The sequence below is a fragment of the Cryptomeria japonica genome, chromosome 6 (assembly GCF_030272615.1).
Source record: "Cryptomeria japonica chromosome 6, Sugi_1.0, whole genome shotgun sequence".
NCBI lineage: Eukaryota > Viridiplantae > Streptophyta > Pinopsida > Cupressales > Cupressaceae > Cryptomeria > Cryptomeria japonica.
Window position 1 is genome coordinate 354,173,396 of NC_081410.1, and position 27,246 is coordinate 354,200,641.

Here is a 27,246-nt window from a genome sequence, read left to right on the forward strand (position 1 = left end):
ATTCAACTTGATGTTGTTGAGAAGCTATCTTTAATTAACTCTTCTGAAATTATTTGCTTCTTCAACGAACCCTTGTTCTGACTTCTTGTGTCCTTGATGTGCAGGATGATTGATGTACCTCGCCTTGGAATACTAGATTGGAAGAGGTCGCCTTTATCCTGATGATGCTGGATCGAAGAAGGCCGTCCTTGTCGACGCTAGGCTGGAGGAGGTTGTCCTTATCTTTGCTTGATCGTCCTTGATGAGACCGTCCTTGATCTGGCTTGATTTTCCTTGAGAAGAGTCTTTCGACTTGTAGATCTTTCGAGCTTGGGAGTCGCCATCTTGATACCTACACAACATTTCATAATAAGTAATAGATTTTGCAATGTATAAACATAGATTAGATTAAGGATTGAATTTAGGAAACTTCATGATAAGTCTTTGAGTTATCATTTCCTAAATACGATTGAGCTTACTGAAATTTCAAAATTTCAAAATTCAAAATTTAAGGCTATGACGATCAAAATTCAAAACTCAAGACAAAGGAAGACTTCGCCATACCTTACTTGAGAACTAACTCTAAAATGCAAAATTAGGAAATTCGCTTAGGCAAAAATGAGGTTTGAAGATTTCAACGTGATCTTCTTCTAGCGGATGCCTCTTCCTTATCAACTTCGCCAACTTGGAGGGTCTTCAACGTCTTGATGGCAAATTTGCTCTACTTGAACACAAACCAAGTTCGCACTCCCCTTTGAATGGAAATTTCGCACCTCCTTGATGAAATTCGCACTTCTTCCTTGTCTTCTCCAAATCGCATGCAAAGGAATGTTTAAATGATGATTTGAAAATGCAATAATTCACCTCCTTATATAAGCGCTTACCCTCTTAATTTCCCCTAGGCCGACTTTTGGAAAATAAAGCAATTAAAAACAAATTTTAATAAAAATAGGGGCCGACTTTATAAAATATAAAAAATAAAATCCAAGCGCTCACCCTTTTATTTAATTAATTAATTAATTAATTTAAATGCCTTCGTAAATAATTATTTCGATTTTTAAAAGGCAAAATTAATTATTTAAATGTTTCATGCGCAATTTTTAAATGCTAACTTAATTGAATATTTCAAATTTTATCGATTTTTAGCATTTAATATAATTTGAAAATTATGTTAGCGCCAAAATTTGGGAGATGTAAAGAGGTACAAACCACATCGCCTTGGTCCCTGGGAGAGGGACAGGAGCGAACTTTGCATTTACCCCTTGGCCTTTATCTTCTAAGTTGCCAAATTGATTCGTGAGGTAGGCAATGATCTCCTTGTTTGTTTCACACACGCCAAACTTCTTCTTTGTAAAGCAAATTTGTCCTTCAAGTGGTTTTTGCCCTGGTCCTTGACTGGAGGACAGGAGCGAATTTAGTTTCTAGCTCAAATTTGTGATCTTTTAACATTCATTTCTTGTTTATCGCCTTTCAAATGACATTTTCAACCTTGTATAACTTTGCTTTGATGTGATCTAGGAAAGGAAATGATTGATTTTATGAATATCGCCTTGGTCCTTGACTAAAGGACAGGAGCGAATTTGCCTCTTTGCTCAAGTTGATCACTTTTTGACGTTTGGTTCTTTGCATATCATCTTCTCAAAGACATTTTCGACCCTGTGTGACCTTGTGCGACCTTGCCTTGACGTGGTTTTTGAAAGAAATGGCCAATTTAGTGAATATCGCCCTGGTCCTTGACTGAAGGACAGGGGCGAACTTTGGTCTATAGTGCAAATCCTCCATCATATTGATATCACTTTGTCTTCAAGGCATAAAATGACGTCCTTTATCCCTTCTTGAACATTTGAAACGAACGTGGCCTTCAAAATTTAAGCATACTTAGAGATTTCGCTCTGGTCCCTAGGAGAGGGACAAGAGCGAACTTAGGTGATTTCATCACATTAGGCGGTCTTTGCAACTTCATTCTTCGTCGAGGCGTTCCAAACATCATTGCCTCCTTGTACCTTGACTTGGAGTGACTTAAACTTGGAGGGAAATGTTAGATAACCTTGATTTCGCCCTGGTCCTTGGTTGAGGGACAGGAGCGAACTTGTACTTGTAGGCTCAATCACTTTTTGCCAATGCTTAAAACTATCTTCAACGGACTCGTCATGCTCCCTTTCATTCACCTTTGACATGGAATTCGTTTCATCTTGGCGAGAAATTTGTCTAAGGAAGAAATCGCTCTGGTCCCTTGGAGAGGGACAGGAGCGCCTAGGATAACATGGACTTCACTTGGCGTTTTTGTAATCTTCAAATTATCTTCAATGGGTTCGTTACGCCTCCTTTGCTTGCCTCAAACTTAAAACTTACTTGATCTCTGCCCAAAACTTGCCTTATAAGAAAAATCGCTCTGGTCCCTAGGAGAGGGACGGGAGCTATCACTAAAATTCGCCCTGGTCCCTATGAGAGGGACAGGAGCGAATTTGCTTCTATGGTCAATTTCCCTTATGATGGCAGTTTCAAGTTATATTCAACTGATAAACTATATTTCCTTTGTTCTTCTCAAATCGCGAAATCGTTCAAATCTTGCAAGGGCAAGGCAATTTTGGATTTTAAGCTCCGGTCCTTCAGTGAGGGACAGGAGCGATTTTTGTTCCTGGCACATTTCCTTGTTTGCAAATTTCTTCAAATTATATTCAATGGACAGAACATGCCTCCCTTTATCTCTTCCAATCCAAAAATCGTCTTGATCCTGCAAGGACAGTTGAATTTTGAGAAACAAGCTCCGGTCCTTCAGTGAGGGATAGGAGCGATCTTTGTCCTTGAGGGCAAACGTTCAACTTTTCTTCGCAAATGACTAAGTCTGGACGCTCCGTCATGTTGATTTCACCTTTCATTATGCCCTTAACACTTTAGTTTGATCAAAATGAGGTCAAAATGGCCTAGGCAAGACATTTCGCCTTGGTCCCTGACTGAGGGACAGGAGCGATTTGACCTCACACTCCAAAAATTTGCCATTTTCGAATCTCAAAATCTTCAAAGCTTCCAATTTACGTTCAACTGTATCTCCTGGCGACCCTGCACAAGACAAATGAAACAAATTAATAACCAGGATGCATAAAATATCATTTTCGCCCTGGTCCCTGGCTGAGGGACAGGAGCGAACTTGCTTCCATAGGCCAAAATATCAAGTTTTTAAGACCTCAGTCACTTCAAAAGGCAAAATTAGGTTATTTCCAATGCCTGGGATCAATTATCAAAATTTCCAAAATTTGGCCAAAATCACTCAAACAAAATTTCAAAATTCCATCATCAACACTTAGGCAAAAATTCAGACTTGCATTCAAAATTCCGACTGAACCTAGACAGACTTACTTGACCCCTTGACAACTCACCTTACTTCAAAATTGCACCTTACGAGAGGAAGCTTAACAATCTTCAAAATTGGACTGGACTCTGGCTTAAAATCATCGAAACGGAAACCCTAAGGCTTAACCCTAGTCCAGACGACTGACTCACTAACTCAAAACCCTAAAAGCAAACAGAGAAACAGGCAAAACCGAGCAAAAAGAGGGGGTCCCCATTTTAGTGGGGCGATGTGTGAAATGGTCACAACAGGTATGAAGTAGTGATTGTAACTCTTCCCTCTTGTGAGTGGGTGAAAGCAGTTTATATGTGATTCAATTTCTATGTTTAAGTGTTGGTATCTGTATAGTTCCAGTCCCTTCATATGGTGGAAAGTGCTTAGGGTATTAAAGAGCCAAAGTAGGAGGGTGTGCCATGAAAGAACTATCTCGATCAACAATACAAGCTTCCTTTTTATAGATATCTCTCTTCCCCACCTAAAACAAGCCAAAGATAAATTGAGTTTAATACACTATTGCTAGTCCTCATCTTCCCCATAGAGTTGACCATTCTTTGAAATAAGCCATTGTCACACAACTTTGAAACACATATTCAATAATTGAAGATATCGACATTGAACATAGTTATTCTTCATAATATTTTTTATTTTATTTTTCTACTTCATCTACATTCTTTTCTTCTTTCAATACATAGATCTTTTTTTTTCTAAAATCATTTCCAATTCATAAGTAATCTCAATAAAATCACTTTGCTAGTCAAAATTGTAATGAGAACAATAAATATATACATATATTGATCATATGAATTATATTATGAGTTTATATTGGAAGAACAAATGTTATTCTATATGTCGAATCTCATATCTTTCAACTTTATCAGTTTGTTCTCGTGTAACGTATTTTCTTTAATATAGATGTTTTAATCATTTACATGTAACTTCAATATAAAATTTACTAAAGTATTATCATGGGTTCACATAACACTTACCTAGTGAATGACATACATATTACTTACCATGCAATCATTGATTGTTGAATTCCATATAATCTACATTTCAAAACATATATTACAATGATAGCCATGCATTTCCAACTACATGAGTATCCTTTTTTCCTATATCAAATGAAATTGAATGGAAACAAGTATACAATTGCCCTTAAAAGAGTTATATTATTTCAATCTTTGAAATAAAGTCTCGGGGCAAGTCTAAATCCAACAAGGATTCAAATGTAAATTGGTTTATTTCTATGGACATGGTGTTTATAATACCCAACCTAGTCATAAATAATTTCATCAACGATATAACATTCCAAGGATCTCTTTCTTATACAAAACACATCTACAAGGTTTTTGGGTTGATCAAGACCAATAAAACAAAGATGGTATGCAAAATCTTACAAGCATCTTAATCGTAAAAGAATAGAAGTGAAAAAATACAACCTTTAAAACACGTATTAGAGAAATATAAGATAAATCCTTCATTCTTTGAGTAATTGGGTTAATTAAGTTTGATCTAAATTAGAGATACAAATTAGTTTTGATTTTGGTTCTGTTTTTTGATTAGGTACATAGCTGATTTATGTTAATATATAAATCTTGTTGAACTTCCATATAATTGAAAAGTTTTCATTTTTATTTTGGAGGTTCTCTCTTCCCTTATAAAAATGGACATGTCCTCATGTTTGATGCTAAGATAATCTATTTGGTTTTGTTAAAATATTATTTCAACATAACCAACTTAGTTAAACATCACGTGTTCCAAAGATAAAGATATAAAAATGTTAATCAATGTGTTAGTTTTAACTAGATATAGCAAGTATAGTAAAACCACTATCTTAAAATAGAGACAACAAAATGAAAATCAGTATGGATAGTCAAATCTCCCATCATATATACTATTTAAGTAACTCCATTTTGAAGACAATTGTCACACTAGGAAGATTAAGATTGACTGGTAATAGGGTTCAAAATGTCTTGAACGTTCTCTTTTAAATGTCGAGGAGCTTGATCCATGGTTTGTGCTGGCTTGAGGTTAACCTTAGCATGGTAAGGTGTTTGGAATTGTTTATTTGGTTTAGAGTATTGTCAATCATGGCGAGTGAGAAGTGCTCCTTCGTATGATTTGTTAAGTTATAGATAGTTTATTCATAAGAACCAATAATTTTTCTCTTTTTGCACTACAAGAGCACAAAATTCGCTTAGAGAAGTTATGGGTCGTACCTTATGAGCAGTTGTTTGATTTGACACCCTTTTTTAACACTCTTCATAGGTGATGCATGTAGTAAATAGAGTTATTGGGAAACTAAGATCTTGGATCAAGATTAATGGAGTGCTAGATAGATTTCAAATGACTAGAAAATGAAAGGAAGCCAAAGTACGGAATAACGTTTCCAAATACTAAATCTAACAAGAGAGATTATACAAAAATTTCTTACAAACTCTTAAACTATTGCAGATTAGATAAACACATATAAAATCAGATTTAAACAAATAAAACACACAACACCAGATATACGTGGGAAAACCCTTTTTGGAAAAACACACTCCAAAAGCTAGACTCAATTGTATTATCAACAACACCGATAGTTACAATACAACGCATTGGGAAAATCAAACTATCTCTCTTAAAACAACTAAGACATCAACACATAAATAGAGCTCATCACAAAGAGGTATGCGCCCATGGTTTCCAAAACCATCGTCAATGCCCAAGATGTAAGTTGTGTCACAAACAACACCTTGCCAATCCCATTACACGTTGCACATAGCAACTCCCAAAGCAACAACACCTATCTCTTCCATAACGGTCATCTTGCCAAATATAATGTAAGTACAACATAGAAGTTTTCATGACCAAATAGGTGCCTTCCTTACCTCACACCACTTGTCAAAAGTGAACTAAAACCATAAATACAAGCTGCCAAAAAATAACTCTCCATGTCTCTTCCATCGAACTAGAAACTGTCATAGTCATAATAGAAATTTGTCACAGTCTCAACATAGCAACCTATGACACTAGTTCCCTAAACTTTAGGACTTCCAAAGTAGGTGAAAATAAAATAAATAAAATAATCATGTTTGCACTCTAAGGTTGAGACACCTTAATCCCAACATTCTCCCACTTGTCGAAAACCTGTCAAGAGTCAAAACTCTGTCATTTGCTCAAGGCCCCAAAGCTCATAGAATCAACACGCCATCTATGCTTTTCAATGTCCACTGGGTTCATCAGTGCATTTGCGACATTAACCAAAGTATCAACTTTTACCAACTTCACTTTTCCATCTTCCACCATAGCGTGAACAAAATGAAATTGTATGTCAATATGCTTTGTTTCGACATGGCAAATAGAATTTTTCGCTAAACAAATAGCACTCTGGCTGTCACAACAGATAGTAATCTGTCTTGCATCAAAACCAATATCAGAACACCATCTTTTAAGCCAAATGGCTTCCTTACAAGCATGAGTAGCTGCCATGTACTCTACTTTTGTAGTGGACACAGTGACTACAACTTGCAATTTGCTCATCCAACTCATTGCACCACCAAACATCGTGAAAACATATCCACTGGTGAATCTTCTGCTGTCAATGTCACTTGCCCAATTTGAATTCACATATCCATAAATGTAGATCGAATGTCAAGGTGTAGAAGGATAACCATGAAAACACAAAGAATACTCAGAAGTACCCCTCAAATACTTGAACACTCTTTTAATCGCATCCCAATGCACCCTACCAGGATTAGCTATATATTGATTGAGAACTCCCATTGCTTGGGCAATGCCTGGCCTTGTACAAATCATTACACACATCAGATTGCCAACAACACTTGCATAAGGTACTCTAGACATGTCCTCCATCTCAATAGGAGATTTTGGACTATCCTCCACAGAAAGCTTCGCCCCTTGTAACAGTGGAACAACTAATTGCCTGCAAGTTGACATGTTGAATCTTTCCAACATAGAGTTAACATACTTACTTTGGCTCATTCAAAGCTTTTTGCTAGCTCTATCTCTGGTGATCTCAATCCCAAGAATATATCTCTTTGCACTTAGATCTTTCATTTCAAATTGTGTTGCTAATTGAGACTTCAAATCTGAAATAATTCTCTACCATTCCCAATAAAGAACATATCATCCACATACAGGACAATGATAAGAATGTGACCATCTTCAGATTTATAATAACACACAATGGTCAAATTTAGATCTCGAAAATCCCAAAACAACACATAAGATTCAAACTTTTGATACCACATTCTTGAGATTGTTTCAAACCATATAGAGATTTCTTCAACTTACAAACAAGGTTTTCTTTAGCTTTGTCAATAAAATGCTCTGGCTGTGACATGTAAATTTCCTCCTCCAAATCGCTTTGAAGGAACGATGTCTTCACATCTATTTGCTCAACTTCCAAGTTATAAGCTATTGCAAGTGATGATAGGAATCAAATGGATGTTAGCTTAGTTACAAGAGAGAATATTTCACCACAGTTAATTCCCTCCACCTGAGAATACCCCTTTGTTACAAACATGCCTTGTACTTCTCAACACTGCCATCTAGACCCAATTTCTTTTTGAACACCCATTTACATCCAATGGGTTTTTGTCCTTCAAGCAAAGGTACCAGATCCCATGTAGCATTCTTATTCAATGCAACACCTTTGCATTCATGGCTTGCAGCTAGGAATCTGCATTTCACATACCCATAGCCTCTCTAACAGTCCTAGACTCATCAATGTTAGTAATCAAAGCAAATATTCAACTAGAATCCAATATAGAATATCCAAACCTTTCTAGTGAATAACCATATCTGTCAGGTCGCTGCCTATCATGAGTAGACCTCCTCAATTGTTGAGTTTGAGGTTTTTGCTCTTCTTCAATTTTTTCAGAGCCGCTTAAGCTCTCCTCATCGTCAAGTCCACTAGGAGCTTGTAGTTCTTCTTTCTCTGGGGTAGAAGGAATCTAAACTACCTCCTTTTATTTCTCTTCCTTCTCTCTTTTCAAATCAACAGTGGAAGTTTTCAACTCACAGAAGATCACACTTCTACTATAGAGCACCTTCCTTGCAACTGGAGCCCAAAGCTTGTATTCTTTCACATTGACACCATAGCCGATGAAGATACACTTAACCGCCTTGCTCTCCAATTTTGATCTTTTCTCCCTCGGCTATGGTAAGCTTCCAACTGAAAGGTTACAATCACACCCGCTCCATACACAAATCTTATGCCACTGTTTTCTCCCAGCTGGTTCATTCAACACACAGAACCTACTCCAATAAAATTCTGATGAGCTTGAAAATATATCTAACATGGACCCAAAACATGTAACACCTAGTAAATTCTTATTGTTGTAGCCGCCCAATCAATTCTTATTGTTGTAGCTGCCCATTTAATTCTTATTGTTGCAGCCGCCCAATCTTTCCATCAAACAGAGAAACACATATTAGTATCAATACAACATGCACACATATGACTCTTTTTTAATTCCACAATCTCTGCATTTCCGAATTCCAACATGGAAAGAATTCCCCACTCACAAAGACTTAAATAAATAATTTAAACTTCCAGCAACTCCATTTCTGTTCGGATTATTTAATAAAGACTTCACGTAACTCTTCCTCTACACCCCCCGTATTCTCCTCAACAACCAAAAAAAACGATGCCAGTAAAGAGTCGGTACTTATAATTTTTCTTTGACCTGATAGGACTTTTCATATGTTTTTCTGAAAAGCGCTTCACTGTGTGTGTGGCTGCTTAAAAAATGTATGCTCAATTAAGCAAAGACGTGCACCCCCTTCTTGAAGATTCTAACGGCACACAAAAACATTCAATAGACATGGGCCAACACGTCCTCCAAAAATTATTCCCACGACTTCAAGATTTAATTTGTGGCCATAGATAGAACTAGCAATACCAATTTTTTTTTCCTCAGACAACCTCTGACAATGAATAGCCATGCTTGCATAAGAAATGATTCAATGTAACAACAAGAGGAAAAAGATGTATAGAATTAATAACCACAACTTCCTAGCATATGAAAAAAAAAACGTTATATTCTTTATCCAAATTTAAAGAATAAATAACTAACACTTTAGCTGTGCATTGCATTCAGAAAGAATCAACGAGCTACAAATAGATTCCACGATTTCCAGCATACTCGCATGGTCCCTTATTTGAGGAAGAATAAATTTAATTCATTCTGAAGTTGTCCCATTTCCAAATTTTTTTTGCTTTTTAGGGTTTTTTTTTTTTTTAAGGTCTTTTAGGGTTTTGTCAGTTGGCTTTTGCATTTTTGAGTGCTGTCGGGGAGATCAATAGGATAGCAGGTCCTGCTGGAGTGAAGTCCTGATCCTGAAATTTGGCTAAGTCTGAAATGTCCTGAAAATTTGGCTAAGTCTGAAAGTCCTGATCCTGAAATTTGGCTAAGTCTGGAATGTCTTGATCCTAAAATTTGACTAAGTCTGGAAACTGAAAAACCTCCAAAAACTAGATTTTGCCATATAACTCCTGGAGGTCTGAAACCACTCTCAAACATCCTGAAAGTATATATGGAATATAACTTAAAGTATAAGTCTTTCTTATACTTAAATGTTACATTCCATAAAAATTATCCTGATAGAGAGTTCGAAAAGTCAAATTTCGCTCCTGTCCTTCACTGAGGATCCGGAGCGAATTTCGCTCCTGTCCCTCTCCAAGGGACCAAGACGAAGCGCTCATGTCCCTCACCAAGGGTCCAGAGTGAAAAATCTTAGTGGAGTCATTCCTGACCTTGTTTGGACAAATTGAGACATCAAAGGCATGAAGGAGGACGTAATCAACCCATTGAAGATAGTTTTGAAAGTTAACAAGGCATAAATGAGCTCATAAAGGCCAAGGCGCTCTTGTCCCTCTCCAAGGGACCAGAGCGATTTTCCCTCAAGACAAGTTTTTGGCAAAAGGAAGGCAAGTTTCGCGTTTGAGGTGGGTGAAGGAAGACGCAATCGATCCGTTGAAGATAATTTTCGAAGCTAGCAAAACACAAGTGAGCTTATAAATGCAAAATCGCTCCTGTCCCTCTCCCAGGGACCAGGGCGAAAAACACATTAGCTAACCTTCCTCTCCAAATTCGGACGAATCCAAGTCAAGACGCAAGGTCAAAATGATGTTTAAAAGGTTTCACGGAGGAATGAAGTAACAAAGGCCATCAAGTTGATGAAAAAGGGCTAGGGCGCTCCTGTCCCTCTTCAAGGGACCAGGGCGAAAATGGTTCTAAAGAGCATTCGTTCCAAAAATTGAATAGATCAAACTCAAGATTTCAAGTAAAATGCCATTTTGGACGTCCAGGATGAAGTGTTGAACGTGAAAAACAAGCATTGCAAGGCTAAAGTGTAAGGGCGCTCTTGTCCCTCTCCCAGGGACCAGAGCGATCTTGTTGATGTCCATTATCTTGCCAGCCTAGGCGCCAATATCATCTATGACACATTAAATGCCAATTTCGATGAAACCTTGAAATATTTTTGAAATTAAATTGACATTTAATAAGTGCGCAAAACATTTAATAATTAATTTATGCCTTTAAAAAATCAAAATTTTAATTATAAAGGCATTTAAAATTAATTATTATTAATTTAAAAATAAAATTGGGGCGCTTGGGGTATTATTTAATGTTTTTATAAAGTCGGCCTCTTCTTTTATTAATTTTGTTTATTTTGGTTCTATTTTACCAAGTCGGCCTATGGATAATGAAATGGTGAGCGCCTATATAAGAGAGGTGTGTTGAGCGATTTTAATCCATCATTCACTCATCATTTCAAATGCGATTTGGAAGGGCAAAGAAGAAGTGCGAAATCTAGCTGGAGTGGAGCAAGTTTCTACAAAATGTGGAGACTAAGGAAGGCGAAATTCATCTTGAAGGCTATTGGAGAGACGTATTTCTTGCTAGATTGGAGGATAATTTCCAGATTTTTGAAGACATTTGAAGGCGAATTTCCAGATCTTGAAGAGGCTAGTGGAAGATGGAGTTCTTTTCCAAGCTAAAGGAGGCGCATTTTGCTAAAGGGAGTCTTGATCTACATTTTGCCTAGCGAATTCTCCTATTTTTGCATCATTTTTTAGAATTAATTCCCAAGTGGAGGTATGGCGTAATCACCTTGGCACCATTTTTGAAGATTTAAATTTTGCTTTGAAAATCCTAAATTAGGAAATGATAACTCAAGATTTATCATGAAGTTTCCTAATTAAAATCTTGAATCTTCCTTTTAAAGTTTAATTTTTAGATTTCAAGATATATCATTAATTGTGAAATGTTGTGTAGGTATCAAGATGGCGACTCCCAAGCTCGAAAGATCTACAAGTCGAAAGACTCTTCTCAAGGAAAATCAAGCCAGATCAAGGACGGTCTCATCAAGGACGATCAAGCAAGGACAAGGGCGACCTCCTCCAGTCTAGCATTGACAAGGACGACCTTCTTCGATCCAGCATCATCAAGATAAGGGCGACCTCTTCCAATCTAGCATTCCAAGGCGAGGTACATCATCATCCTGCAAATCAAGGACACAAGAAGTCAGAGCAAAGGGTTCGTTGAAGAAGCAGATAGTTCCAGATGAATTAATTAAAGCTAGCTTCTCAACAACATCAAGTTGAATATCTACCAAGTTACAAGTGTCAGACGAGGTGGCATCCTAGTCATCAATTCTCCAGTCAGTGTGGCCCACCTCAGCATTTCCAGATTCAATGTACCTAACTCATGGAAGGTGGCACAAACTCCGATGTACCTACCCCAGCTATCCATTGGTGGAATTTTCTAGAGAGGACATGTGTCCAAGCAATACAATTTTATCATTGGTCAAGCATTAAATGTTATGTAATGGTTGTAACAAACCCTAATTAGGGTTTTCATTGTTGAATCTTGGCCATTGATCTCGAATTGATCTAAGCCATCGAATTGTATTGAGGGCACTATATAAGCCCTGACATTTCATTTTGTAAAGGCAATAGCTAGAATAATTAGAGTGATAGTTAGAGTTAGAAGATAGTTGGAAGAGTTAGAATATAGTTGATAGAATAGCAATTAGAGTAGAGTAGAGAGAGAAGGCAAAGATTGTTGCCAAGATGTTGTTGTAAAAGACTTGTAACTTCATTGAAGAAATGGTGGAATTTATGGGTCGATTCGATAATTTGCATGGTCTTTATACTTCTCATGTTTGATTTCATGTTATTAGATGAGTGGAAGAAATGTGCTTGATTGATGGTGGAATTCGTATATCCATGCTACTAGCAGTTTGTTGATTGCAGACTTGCCTTGTGTAGTCAACTGGAATCATTCAGCTTAAGCTTAACTTCAATTGTCGCTTCTTCATTGATATGCATCAACCTAATGATGTCCATGCCTGCAGTGATGATTTGAACATCGTAAAGCTTTCCTTCGAAGATCGCACTAACCTTGTGGAGATGGTCTTGCGATGTCAAAACAAGACTTAATTAGAATTCCATCAAAGATCATTCATTGCTCTTACATTCTTAGTATTAGGATTAGATCCTCTCCTCGCCCTCGTCTTTTTTCCTTTTTTCAAATCAAAGCTAGCAAGAGCCTGTGTTCCAGCAATATTCAAAGCAGATCAGACGTTCAGTCATCAAATGTAAGTCCCCTTGTGATTCCAGCAAATCACATCATACCACAAAGAGCTTATCCACACGTAGAGACCCTACATACAAGAACCTTGAAGTCATCCTGATTGATCCTTTTTCGCGATATCTTCAGCAATCAGAGGCTTTACTCAAGAGAGGATAAGGTACCTTTAGGTATTTTATTTTGTGTTTGATTGTGTACAAAATACACGTCAGCACTATCTCAAGGCAATTATTATATGTCCTTTGCAGGATTATTGCATTTATAGCATATTACATTGTAATTCCATGGAGGAAAAAAATAATTCTTACTCCTAAAATTGAAATCATTCCTTGTAAACCATCTACAATTGATGGCTTTGTGTCTAAAATAGTTGCAAGAAAAGCAACAACCATAGAAAAAGGAATTATTGAACCTGTTCATATGTCCTTGCCTTGAGATAGGAGGCCTCTTAAAAGCATCGTTTCTGACTTTTGATTGATGAATTCCTTGAGCTCTCACCATTGAGCTTTGACCTTCTTCAAGGCCAACTCCACCCTTGTCTGAGGATTGTTTTTGGGAAGCTAACAAGTTGTCCAGCGAAAGCGAACCTTTTTGATTTATCTCTTCTTGGTTCAGCAGCATAGATGATTTCTCTATCTTCCTAAGAGAAGCAATCTCTTCTTCAAGTTTCTCACAGCTTTCAACTTTTACCTTAATCTGATTTCTCATTTCCTCTTTAAGTTTCTTAGCCTCAGCAATTTGAATTTTCAGATCATTTATTTGATTCTCTGCATCTTCAAGAGGTTGTGATTTCGTAGACTTTCTTTCACTTTCTCCTTTGAGCTGCATTTGTTTTTCTTCTTAAGACATTTGATCTCATTGAGAGAACTTATCAATTCTTGCTCCAAATCCACTTCATCATCTTCTTCTCCTAGATCACTTTTTTCTTCTTGATTTTCCATGTAAATTTCTTCCATAGCCATGAACAAACTTTCATCACCCTGAGATTCTTCATCACTTTCTTCAAATGAATCATTATTTTCTTTTGAATATAGACTCTTTTTGGTTTTCCATATCTTCTTATCTTTTCTTCTATATTTCTTTTTGTTAAACTTAGGCTTCTTTTCATAATTGCTATCTTCATTATTCTCATATGGACATTTGGCTGCAAAATGTCCGGCTTTTCCATAATTAAAACACTTGAGAGGCATCTTCTTCTTGTTCTTCCTTGGCTTTCTTTTGACAGATGTTTTTTCCGAATCAACATCTTCCTCTGAACTATCACTTGAGGCTTGCTCCACTTGTTTCCCTTTCTTCGAAGCTTTGAAGGCGGTTTCTCTTTTTGAAGGTTCAAGATTTGTTCTCATCTCATATGTGGTCAGTATACCATGGAACTTGTCAATGGTCATTTGATCAAGTTCAGCCATCTCTTCAACTGCATAAATCTTTGCATCAAACCTTAAAGGTAGAGACCTTAAAAGTTTTTGTATAACAACTTTATCATCAACTGATTCTCTTAAACCTTTGAGAGAATTAATCACTTCATCAACCCTTAGAAAGTATGCTGCTACATTCTCATCTTCTTTCATTTTCAGACTTTCAAACTGCATTCTATGAGGCTGAAGCTTGGCTTTTTTTCACTTTTTCATCCCCTTCGTAGGCATTTTTAAGCTTATCCCGCATAGCTTGAGCACTGTCACAGTGCATAACTTTCACAAACTCAGATTTTGATAATCCACACAAGATAGCATTCATAGCCTTTGCATTGCTTTCAAAGGCTTTCTTTTCATCAGCAGTAGATGGTGGATTTTGAGGAGGTGTATAGCCAATTGAAACATAATTCCAAACATCAAAACCAAGTGACATTAAGTAAGATTGCATTTTAACACACCGAAAGGCATAGTTTGATCCATCGAATAATGGAGCTCTGTTCGTTGCAAGACCTGCCAGAGCATTCATCTTCGTGTGCCAACAGGATCGATTCTCAAGTTTTTAAGCCTTATAGAAGGTACCCCGCTCTGATACCAATTGAAAAATGCACAAGCAATACTGAGAGGTGGGGGGGGTGAATTATTATTGCAGGAATTTTAAAAACTTAAAACATGAAACCATATAAAATATAAAGTAAGCAAACACCAACACAAGTATTTCTCGTGGAAAACCCTTTCGGGTGAAAAACCACGGCATCAAAAGACATTCATTAACTCAGTGTGGGCACCAACCCAGACTACATAATAAGCAACTATCAAAGAGAGCACCTACTTTCCTCTCAGCACCGAGTACAGTTAAGCACCAACTCAGAACTGATGAAGCACCAACCTCAATAGAAGCTTCAACTCAGATAACACAGCTCCAAAAATGTATTTTGCTTTGGACAAAGTAATTCAATACTTAGAATCTTATAATGGCAATATTCATAGCTTCCAGGCAAACCAGAATCATTCCCTTTCACACACATCATTTGATTTTAGAATACGTAAAGTTGACTTCACAGCTCACAAAATCTGTATTAAATAAGTGGCAGTTGGCCATTGGCCTCTTGATTAATTGCTGAGAAACGGATTCTGTTTACTTCTTTGACAATATAAATATATGTTCATATCGTTTTTGCATTTAAATGTTTTTGTTGGACACTTGTTTCATATTATATTTTTTGAGTAATATCTTTGGTGTATTGAACAAAGTAAAAGTAATGTATTTTTTTGTTGTTTACAAAATTGAAATGAAAATTTATTTAAAATTGTTGCTTGTTATTTGAAGCTTTTCTCTCGTTATTTACTAACACATTATTGGATCTTATGTACAGCAGTGGCAGCTTTATGGTGAGAATGAAATTATTAATTTCCTTGAATTTTATTGTCATCACTGTGAAACAAGTTCCAAGCTGAGTAAGGATGCTAAGCAGTTTCTACATGCAATTGCTAATACTTGCGGACAAGTATGCTAATGCTTTCCTTCCATCAACTACTAATCTGTTCGAAGGCGTATATAAGAAGTTCCAAAGCTCAATTTTGATTTTGTTATACCATTATATTAGTTGTTATTTCAAGTTGTGAATAATGTATGTATTTTTTCATTGTCTACCAGGGATCATCGTTCTCTCTTCCTGCAGTTTTTCATATTTATGGTGTTGGAATGGGATTTAAAGACTTTGAAGCCTCAGGTTTATGCAATAATGAGGTTGACTATATTGACTGTGAAATATCAGAAGTACGATCCTGTTTAGAAAATGATGATAACAAACTGCTGTCTAATTTACTTCAAATGTTTCAGAAGATGGTTGAGGAATTTCATAAATCATTAGATATAAGGTGACATCTTGCAGTATTAAATCTAATGCTGCATTAAGCAGCCATGATCATATTCGGACAGGCAGATCATTGATTAGTATTTTCAAGGCTCTGGAATTCCTCTTGAAGGCATCTGCTCGATGTGTACAGCAAGAATGGGACTTTTTTGGAGCAAATGCTATGAAATGTAGACCGTCTGCCTGGTTTTCTTCATTGGAACAAGCTTTTCGCATTTTTTCCAATCTGTTTTTTGCTGTAATTGGGTAAGCTGTTAAAGTTATCTTATGATCTTCTGTGCCACTAGCCTTTTCATATAAGTTCTTGCTGAATGCAATTCAAATTGGTTGGCAATTCTTTTATTAAGTGGAGCAATACTGTTTATTGCAGCTGCGATTGTATTCCATTGGAGGAAAAGAAGGAACTTAGTAGGGGCCGTCAGACGGTAGTACTTGCTGCAACAGTAGCTTTGAAGTTGGCTTTGATGCATCAAAAATCTTCTCAGGTTAGTGTCTTAACTACATGCCAAATACAAGTCTTTATAATGCTAAAGATTTTAAGAGTTTGTGTGGTTAATTATGGTTTGTGACTAATAAAATATTGTTGCTTGATTGTACTGTGCATGAAAGTTTTGAGATCATAGAGACTCTTAGCTCCAGAGGTTTAGTTCAGGTCCAGGAATTAATGTGGCTGAGTTCTTGTACATACAATATTGGTGTGCGGATGTTCAACAATAAGCAATTTGATTTGGTAAAGCAGATGTGTCCCATTGAGAGTTGTTTGTTTCTCTTTATTGCCTTTTTTGTATTATATTTGTTGTATGAATAATCATGTATCGATCTATCAGTTAGTTCTGAATGAACTAATATGGTCACTTTGGAAAAGTTGATATAATGTATGTTATTCAAATGATCACATTTTAATATTAGTTTTACTATCGTCTATAAATCAGAATCAGTGATTCAATCTTTTTTAGGGTTTTGTCTGATTCTCTACTCATTTGTAGGCATCCAATCCTTTAAAGCTGGCTTATACAGCTGCATGGAGAAGGATTTCTTTCGTTACAAATGGATCGTTGGATGACTATGTTGAATCTGAAGGTGGCACAATCTTGAGTGAGAGCGTATCTGAGTTGGTCTCTGATGCTTGTGCCAAAAGTGTCGTCTTAGTTGATGTTTTGCACAGGAGCGGGAGTCCTCTAATAAGAGAAACAATAACAGATTTTTTATCACAGTGGTCCAGTGCTGATTCAAGGTTGTCATGCGTGAATAGTCGGCGTAATCTTGTGAAACATTGGGTCAAGGTATGATATTGGAGAAAATATATAGAGTGAATTTAGAGGCTTCTGTTTCTTAATGCATTCTCCTTAATTTAATGGAATATCTATTCAGATAGTGTCTGCAGATTGTAAGAATGGTATGGATATGAATGAAGTATCAATTGAAGGCATTACACTATACGAGGTTTTGACTGATAGGTCTTCCACGTGGCCTGTTGAAACCTTAGGAATATTGTTAGAGGAGGTGACCCATTCAGCATGCTTTTAATGATTCTTCTTAATTCTTTTCTTATATCAAATCATTGTATTCATGTGTTGATGTCTAAACTAATGCAAGGTTGTTGTCTTGATAGGAGCTCCTTGCTTATGCTAACATAGAAACAAAGCTTTCAAGACTAATTCAAAAGAGAATACTTAAATTGCTATTGGAGGATGTCTATGTTAGCAAGGAATTTTCTTTAGAACGATCAAGAGTTCTTCTGGAGCAATGTAAAGCTGCAAGACTGATTGGGTCTGATGGTTTAAATAAATGTATAGATTGTTTATCAGATGCCATGTTTCTCTTGGTAAAAGCTTTCACTCCAGATCATATACAACATTGCTAATTGTCATAAAGTTCATTGCTCAAATAAGTGAAGTACAAAATTTGATTTTACTAATGAAATTGTAAATTCTGGAACAGAGAAAAGAGTTGGATGAAAACTTTTGCCCTTCTGGCAAAAGTTATCACATGGATTGTGTGCACCATCAGCTTGCTATTACTTACTGCGTTCATGCCTTTTGTATTCAAGAACTTGAACTGGACTCAGAGGTTACATCTCTCCCAAAGATAACTGTTGGATTGGTTATAATAGTTAAAATAAATTCTTCCATCATAATTGCATTTAATTATAGAATATGTTCATTTGAGCCTGTTATGGCTTACAGTATGCTCAGAAATTATTGGTCAATAATTTCTTCACTCTCTTATTTTAACATTTCTTATGTTTGAATCATGGAATACTTTTCTTTTTATTTTTACCTGAAGCAGGTGATCCTTGATGATATTAGCTCTGCTTTGAAATTGTGGTCTTGCATATATAGTTCTGAATTGCTGGAGTTAAACAAGGAACAAAAGGATTGGTTGTTTGACACATCAGTTCCTTTATTGCTTAATATGTCTCAGCTACTAGCTTTGAAGGTGAGTTCTACCAGTGCACTGTTTCATGTCTTTTTCTGTATTTTATATATCTATGAGCATATGCATGTCGATCACTGTATTTAAGTTCTGGGGTCAATGAGAGTTACCAGTGTGGTATGTTATGATAGTTTACATTATTGATGTCCATACTGATAATTTATTTGGATGGCTTCAGGGATTTATCTCTCTTCAATCTGATGTGCAAGAGATGATTCTATACATTCTTGGTGCTTTGAAGAAAATCAGCCCTGAGGAATGTTGTGCTCTTTTGTGGAGAGAAAGCAAGCTTAACCATACTCTATGCTGCATGCCATTTTCTGCAAACATTTTTTCAACTGTAATTGACAAAGTTGAAAATGCTAACTCTCTCAAATTCTGGGAAAATTCTCTCAATGATCATCTTGGTTCTCTCCTAGAGTTTCAGCAAAAACTGATGTGTGACATGTTTATTGAAGTTCAAGCTGATAGAGATTTTTCAACAGATTCGTTCCTTAGTTCTTTGAATACAATTGAACTTTTGAAGGATAGGGTGCTATCCCTTTTTTCAAATGTGAGATATTTATCATCTAGTTAAGAGATGCTTGTTGTGCTATTAGGAATGCTTTTCTGCTTAGGAGTATACTGCGTCTGATTTTGTTCTTATTTGGCCTATTACAGGGTCAGAAATCAGTTCAATCTTCATTTGCTACATCGAATATGTTCTATATATTGTCTGAAAAGTGCCATACAAATGGAAAGCTTTCAGAGGTACCTTTTTTCAACTACTTGTTTGCGTTCGCTATGTATTCAAAATGTTCCATTGTAGCCTAGGTTGATAGTGAGCAGAATAATGCTCCATGACTGGTTCCTAAAAAAATTAGAAAGAAATTGCCTAAGAATAGCTTTCACTTTTCATAAATCATATTGTATTTTACACTTCTAAATTTAATCAAAGGTGAAAGGAACTGTCAGTGTGATGTAACATTGTTGGGCATCAATTCAGTAGAGCAATTAAAAAACACTACGCAGTTGTATCCAGATACATAATATTGCATCTAACTATGATAATCTGAAAGCTTTAAAGAAAGCAACTTCTTTGGAGTTCATCTGAGTTCTTGCTGCATACTTTATTACAGAATCCAGCAAAATACTTTGTAGAAATTTACAGATGTCTGATTGTCAAGTTCATACATAAGTATATTTAGCTTTTTATTAATGACAAGTTGTTGCAAATGGGCTTGCCTGGTAAGTAGGCCCCGTTCACTGTTTGAGTTTCCCTCTGGCTGTTTATCTGTTTCAGATCCAACTCTGAAAATCCCTATAGTTTAACTGGTTTAGCAAGCTGAGACCACTCTAGCGAAAAATACTGCCATGGAAGGACCTTCATGAGACTGTCAGCTATGGATATTTGATGTATTAAGTTCAAACTTCACTGATGACATTAAATGTTGTTCTGTGAAGCTTACTTTACAAAATAAACAACTTAATAGAATTATGTTGTTAGGTTGTAGTTTTGATATTTATGCTTTTAGTTATGTAATGCTTAGTAAAATTGTTTCTTTTAGTTTCAATGTTATTGTTTTATATACTATTTGAAAATTATAATAATCTATGTGGCTGTAACTGTAAATATTTGCTTTCTATTTTATTGTAAACAAATTACATGCTGGAAATGTTGTGATTATATCTACTGTTTGAGTAAATGTACTTTGTTGGAGAGTTGCAATTAGTTTTTAATTTTTTGGAATTTTATCTTCCTTGACTTGAATTTCAACTTTTAAGTTTAACTAGGTGCATCGGGCTGCCTGGAAAGCATATATGTTAGCTCAATTTGTATGATGTTACCTTAATGTACTATGTCTTTTAATATTCTGTATGTTTAGGGATGTAAATGCAATCGACAATAGCAAGATCATTTGTTAAACAACTTTAATAATAATTATAGCAGCAAATGGAAATAGGTTGTTTTCTTTTAATGGTTTTCACTTCATGCATGTTTTTTCAATCAAGTGTCAAACAAAATCCGCAACTTGTACCCTAACTTGATACAGTCAAAATTAATTAATAATTTTATAGATCAGTCCAGATTCCCAGAATACAAGAAACATAGGTAATACCGTAATCCAGCCCCCGATCTAAAAGAGAGTACGTGGCTGAAGCAATTTGTAACGGAAGCCCAAATAGGAATATGACTGATTCTTGTACAATGAAGTTGTCGTGCGTTACCGTTTTGAGGTGGCTGGGCATTACGATTTTCAGTGTCTAGAGCATTACATGTTTGAGAGTGCCGTTTTGAAAGAGGTGTGGCATGTTGTTATTTTGGAAGAGCTGGGCAGTTTAAAAAAAAAAAAGATGTGTGCACTTCGTGGATGTGTGTAGTTTTTAGTATGTGTGCCTGGGGTCCGATACTAGTGATAAAATTTCTTTTTGATGTTCATTTTGTGTGTAATGTCCCCACTTCGAAATAGAATTTAATAATAAATGATAATAATAAAATTAAAACATCAAAAATTAAATTAAAATATAAAATAATATAATTAAATATGATTAATAAAAAATTAATTAAGTTAATGAAAAGTCAAAAGACATGAAAGGAAAAGTTGTGACTCCCGCAACAATGAGATATAAAAAGGATAAGAGAACCTCATTTGAGAGGGAGGATAAATTGGAAATGAGAAGTGCAGATCTGATTTAAATAATAAGTGCAGATCTGATTACAAAAGGCTGTTGCCCTTTCAAAGGGTAGAAATAATGAAGAGTTGCACTCTTTCAAAGGGTGCTAATGGTGAAAGGGTATGTCTCTTGCCAAAGGGCATACATGATGAAGAGGTGTGACCTCTCCCTCAAATTGAGAGATATAAAGGTAAAGAATCAAAAGCATCTAGTGACATCACCATTGATCAGATCAGATCAGAATTGTTATCAAGTTACAGGCAGTAACATCCTTGTTCTTGGTGGCATGCACGGGGATTTGCTTAATATGTATGCTTAGTATATGAAGCCTGATAAAGCTGTTATGCAGAATCTAGTAATAATATTGTTATAAACTGCAATATGTATGACAATCATACTTAATATCATATATATTCATAATACATGAGAAGTTATTGTACTTATAGTCTAATTCATCTTATTATTGTCAGTATTTAAGAAGATGGGGATGAGATGTTCCAAAGAGGGGTAGTCTAAATCCAAGCAATAGGTTAAGTCCCAAGATAGGGTGGGGATCGGCAACCCATAAGCCTTGAGGGTACAGACCCAAGATAGGTAAGGGCTTGGATCTGTAAACTTTGAGGGAACCTATTGTAGTTGGTCTCTAAGCGCTTTGGTAACATACATAAACCTTTCTCCCTTAAAATTGAAGTAGTAGCAGGGTTTGACATCTATATTGATAATGATATTAATCATCTAATGAGGAAAATAGATAAGCACTTGTTAATAACTAATTGAAGAATATCAATCAATTTTAATATATTGAAATAGATTTGGTAGGGGACATTACAATTGGTATTTGGGTGTTGTGATGGTATTTGGGTGTGGAGATTTTGAGACCTGAATGATTTTGAGCAAGTCATTTAAGTTGTGAATGAAAAGTCTATGTATGAATTGTTTTGTTCTTAGAAGCTGTGTGTAGTCTTTTGGAATCATATACTTGGTCGTATTGCAAAGCTTCACATTAATGGGAGCTTGAATATATTCTTTGTTATGAGTGCAGTGAGTTGAAGGTATAAGTTTGGGTATGCTAAGTATGAAGTGTAAATTTTGTGCTCTAGATCAGTAATCAGATTTATGTCCTTTAATTATGCCCTAGTTTGTTAATCAGATTTGTAACATTTTAGTAAACCATAATTCAGTAAACTTAGAAATGAAACAAGTAAACAAGAGACAAACACAAATACCCTGGGAAAACCTCCAAGGAGGAAAAACCCAACATTAAAGACCCACGGGTCATATTATATATTCTCTCTTAATAGCACAAATACAATACTTAGCTTCCTTTTCAGATTTGATCCCTTTTGTATGACAGATCTGCACTTCTAAGCACTTCAAGTTTGCACCAAAAAAGGCCTATGTCCTCTTGGACAAGTTTGCACAATCCTTGGGTAAATTCGCACCTTTTATTTGCAGAGCTAGTTCGTTGATTCCATGAATGAATGAATTGTATTTGCAAGATGACTTTATTTATATGACTCCTTAGCCTTTATTAAATCCAAGTCGGCCTCCCTCTTTTGGCGCCAATTTATTTATTGTGGCGTGGAGGTATAGGGTTGGGCTCAACTTGGGGGCACGTTACCCCTTAAGGATAGGACCCAGTCGTATATGGGTTCGGATGTTGCCTTAAGGCAATCCGAACCCATCTTTACTTAGTTACAAACAATACTCCCTCTTAACTAGGGAAGAAGAGAATACATAATCTGAACCTTTAGAGTTCCATCTAGCACACAAGCATAGAATGGATCTATCACACAAGCATAGAATTACATCTTCCACCTAGCACACAAGCATAGAAAGTGTAATACACAAGTGGGTCTTTACATAATTACAATTTTCCATCTAGCACACAAGCATAGATTGGACACAATTCATTCTTGCACACAAGCAAAGAATGATCAAAGTGCTGCAGATAGAGTCATTGAGATTGGAGCTCCCTCTCAATCAGGGTTTCGTTTTCCACAATACCAAGTCTGTCTCTGAAGTATTCAAACTTCACTCTGGATAAGGGTTTGGTAAGGATGTCCGCAACTTGTTCATCCGTGCTAATGTACTTTAGTTGAATGGCGCCTCTTTGCACCATATCCCGAATGAAGTGATAGTGCGTTTCCACATGTTGTTTGTAACTAGGGTATTTGTGTTTGTCTCTTGTTTACTTCCTCCATTTCTGAGTTTACTGAATTATGTTTTACTAAAATGTTACAAATCTGATTACAAACTAGGGCATAATTAAAGGATATAATTCTGATTACTAATCTAGGGCACAAATATTACAGTTTGGACTGGTCATGGAACACATGATTTACTGACATCTTTATACAACTTTGATTATCACAATGAATGGTGGTAGGACCACTAGCTTGACTAAATAATCCAGCGAGGAGTTTGCGAAGCCACACTGCTTCTTTGGATGCAACAGATGCTGCAATGTACTCAGCTTCTGCAATGCTCAATGCTACGAAGTTTGCTTTCTACATGCCCAAGAGATAACTACAAAGCCCAAGTTGAAGCAGATACCCGAAGTACTTTTCTTGTCCTTGACACTTCTTGCCCAATCTGAATCTGAATAGCCTTCCAAGAAGATTGAAGTGTTAAGCGAATACTTCAGCCCATAACCAATAGTGCCACGCAGATATCTTAGGATGTGCTTGGCAGCCACCAGGTGAACAAGTTTAGGCAAGCTCATGAACTGACTGAGGGCATTCACAGCATAACAGATATCTGGCCTTGTATTGACTAGATACATTAATGATCCAATTAGCTGCCTGTACTTAGATGGTTTTGCAAAATCAGAGTTAGCTGTAGAAACACTTAACTTGTTTAAGTTAGATTCCATAGGAGTATGCATGGGTTTACAATCCATCATTCTAAATCTTTTTAGAATATCAATAGTATATTTTCCTTGACTTCGAAAAATTTCATTGGATTTTTGCCATACTTCTAACCCTAGGAAGTAATGCATTAGTCCTAAATCCTTCATTTCAAATTTTGAGGCTAATTCTTTCTTACATCTTATGATTAATTTATTTTCACCAGTGAGAAATAAATCATCCACATACAAAACCAAAATAAGCATATCATCATTATAGATCTTTAAGTAAATGTTAGCATTAGCATCATTCTTACGAAATCATAAGCTTAGTAAGTACTTATCAATTCTTTCATACCAAGCTTGAGGAGCTTGTTTGAGCCCATATAAGGCTTTCTTCAACCTGCAAACGTGACAATCTCTTTTATGGATTACATAACCTTCTGGTTGCTCAATATAGACTTCCTCCTCAATAACACCATTGAGGAAGGTTGTCTTAACATCTATTTGATGCAGTTCCCAACCTTTGGCTGCAGCAATAGCTATCATAGATCTAATAGAAGTATATCTAGCAATAGGAGCAAAAGTTTCTTCATAATCTATTCCTTCCTTTTGAGAAAAACCACGAGCTACACACCTAGCTTTGTATTTTTCAATACTACCATCAACATTATGCTTAATTTTAAACAACCATTTAGAGGAAACAACAGACTTACTTTTGGGTCTGGGTACAATGTCCCAGACATCATTCTTGATGATAGACCCATACTCTTCATCCATGGCTGATTTCCAAGCATGATGGGACATAGCTTCTTCGACATTGTAGTTGGCATGATTTTGGAATCTCTTGCTATCTCTAAAGGTTCCTCTGGGAGCAGCAAATCCTTCAGCATCTTGAATCGTGTTTCTAACCCAAAGTGGTCTCTTCTTGCAAACCACAATATCCTGAGGTATATCGGTAGAGTCCATGGGTTCTGTTGGGTCATTCTGAACTTCCTGATTCGAAAGGTTAGTGGACTCCTCCTGTATCTTAGGGTTAGCATCAACTATTGAATCTTGATTTTCAATCACCATATCATTATTGTCAGATAATGAACCTTTAGATCTTTTGAAAGCAATATCTTCTTCAAAAGTTATATCTCTACTTACCTCAACATACCTTTGACCTGAAATGTAGATCCTGAAGGCTTTGGAAGATTCGCTGTATCCCACTAAGATGCCTTTCTTTCTAGATGGATCCAACTTGGTTTGTTTTTCTTTAGGCACATGAACATACATTGGGCTCCCGAATATCCTTAGGTGGCTGATGTCAGGTTTGATTCCTGTAAAGGCTTCTTCAGGAGTTATATCCTTTAGGGCACGTTGAGGACATCTATTCTGAATATAAACTGCTGTTTTGGATGCTTCCGCCCATAGAAAAGGTTACAGGTCTTGATCATGGATCATGGCTCTTGCAGCTTCAACAATGGTTTTGTTCTTTCTTTCAGCAACTCCATTTTGCTGAGGATTGTAGGGAACACATAATTCCCTCTTAATTCTTGCCTTAACACAAAAGTCATAGAAACTACCTGAGGTGTATTCACCTTCATTGTCAGACCTTAAACATTTAATTCGATTTCCTGAAGTGTTTTCAACTAAGGCTTTGAATTCTTTAAATCTGTTTAGGACTTCTTCAGACTCTTTAGATTTAAGAAAGTAGATCCATGTTTTCCTAGAGAAATTATCTATGAAGATAACATAATACAGGAAACCGCTAGGAGATGCTACAAACATAGGACCACATAAATCTGAATGAATAAGTTCTAACTTTTCTTTAGCCCTACTATTGCTTTTATGAAAAGGATTCTTTACATTCTTACCCATTGCACAACCTTTACAAGCATCATCATGAGATAAACTAAGTTTAGGCATACCTTTAACCATTTTACTGAGAGTGGGAAGAGCTTGAAAGTGTAGATGTCCAAGTCTTCTATGCCATAGCTCGCATGATTCAGGGGCCTCATGGATGAGAGCTTGAATTGGATTAGCTACAAGCTTATATAAACTATCACATCTATTTCCAATAACACGAGCAGTTTTGAAATTAGATTTCTTAGACCAAGCGAGTACTTTCCCTTCAGAAAATGCTATTTGCAAACCCTTATCTTCTAAGGCAGAAATGGAAATAAGATTTCTTTTAATACCAGGTACAAAAATAATATCACAGAGTTGTAAGAAAATACCAGAATCTAGTTTTAAAGAGGTAGTACCAGAACCTTTTACCGAGTATCGAGCATCATCACCAATTACCACATGAAGGTTGGTGTCTTTTTCAATCAGATCTGAAAGATGCTCACAAAAACCTGAGAGATGTGTCTGGAGGCACCACTGTCAAGTATCCACGTATTACTGTCCGTAGGGACATTGTTGGATAGAGTAGAGATAAGAAGATAATCCTCACTTTGTTCGGCAACTTCATTTAAATTGACTTCCCTTTCCTTTGGATCATTCTGACAATCTCTGGCATAGTGACCATACTTATCACATCTGAAGCAACGAATGTGAGAGGAATCTCTTGACTTCTTCCTTGGATCATAGGAGGAGGATCTAAAATCTTTGCTTCTCTTTTCTTTCTTCCAATGTCCACCTTTCCTAGATTTAGCTAAGAGAACATGATTATCTTTGTGAGAGTTCTTGAGTTTTCCTCTTACCTCAATTCGAGATTCCTCTTCGATGCAATCAGATTGAAGACGCTCAAAGTTGGGACGATCGTCTCTTCCACCAATGCTACGAATGAATGGTTCCCATTCATCAGGTAGACCATTTAATGCAATCATAACAAGATCTTTATTCGAAATTTGGCAATCAAGAGTACTTAGCTTGTCCTTTAGTTCATTGATCTTCATGAAGTAGGCTATGATTGAGTCTTCTTCTTTCATTTTCATGTGAAGAAGCTGCTGTCTTAGAGCAAGAGCCCTGCTGAGGTTGTTGACTTCATACATCCCTTCCAAGTGGTTGATCATTTCCCTGGCAGATGCAAATTTTGATATGACAGTGACAAGATGATTCTTGACGGATTCAATTATGATCTTCCTAGCCTTGAGGG

The 27,246-nt window shown here is 36.3% G+C and overlaps 1 pseudogene; it reads left to right on the top strand.

Moving 5' to 3' along the window:
• Window positions 1-27,246, top strand: part of LOC131077703 (separase-like) — a 104,211-nt pseudogene that overhangs the window by 20,215 nt on the left and 56,750 nt on the right.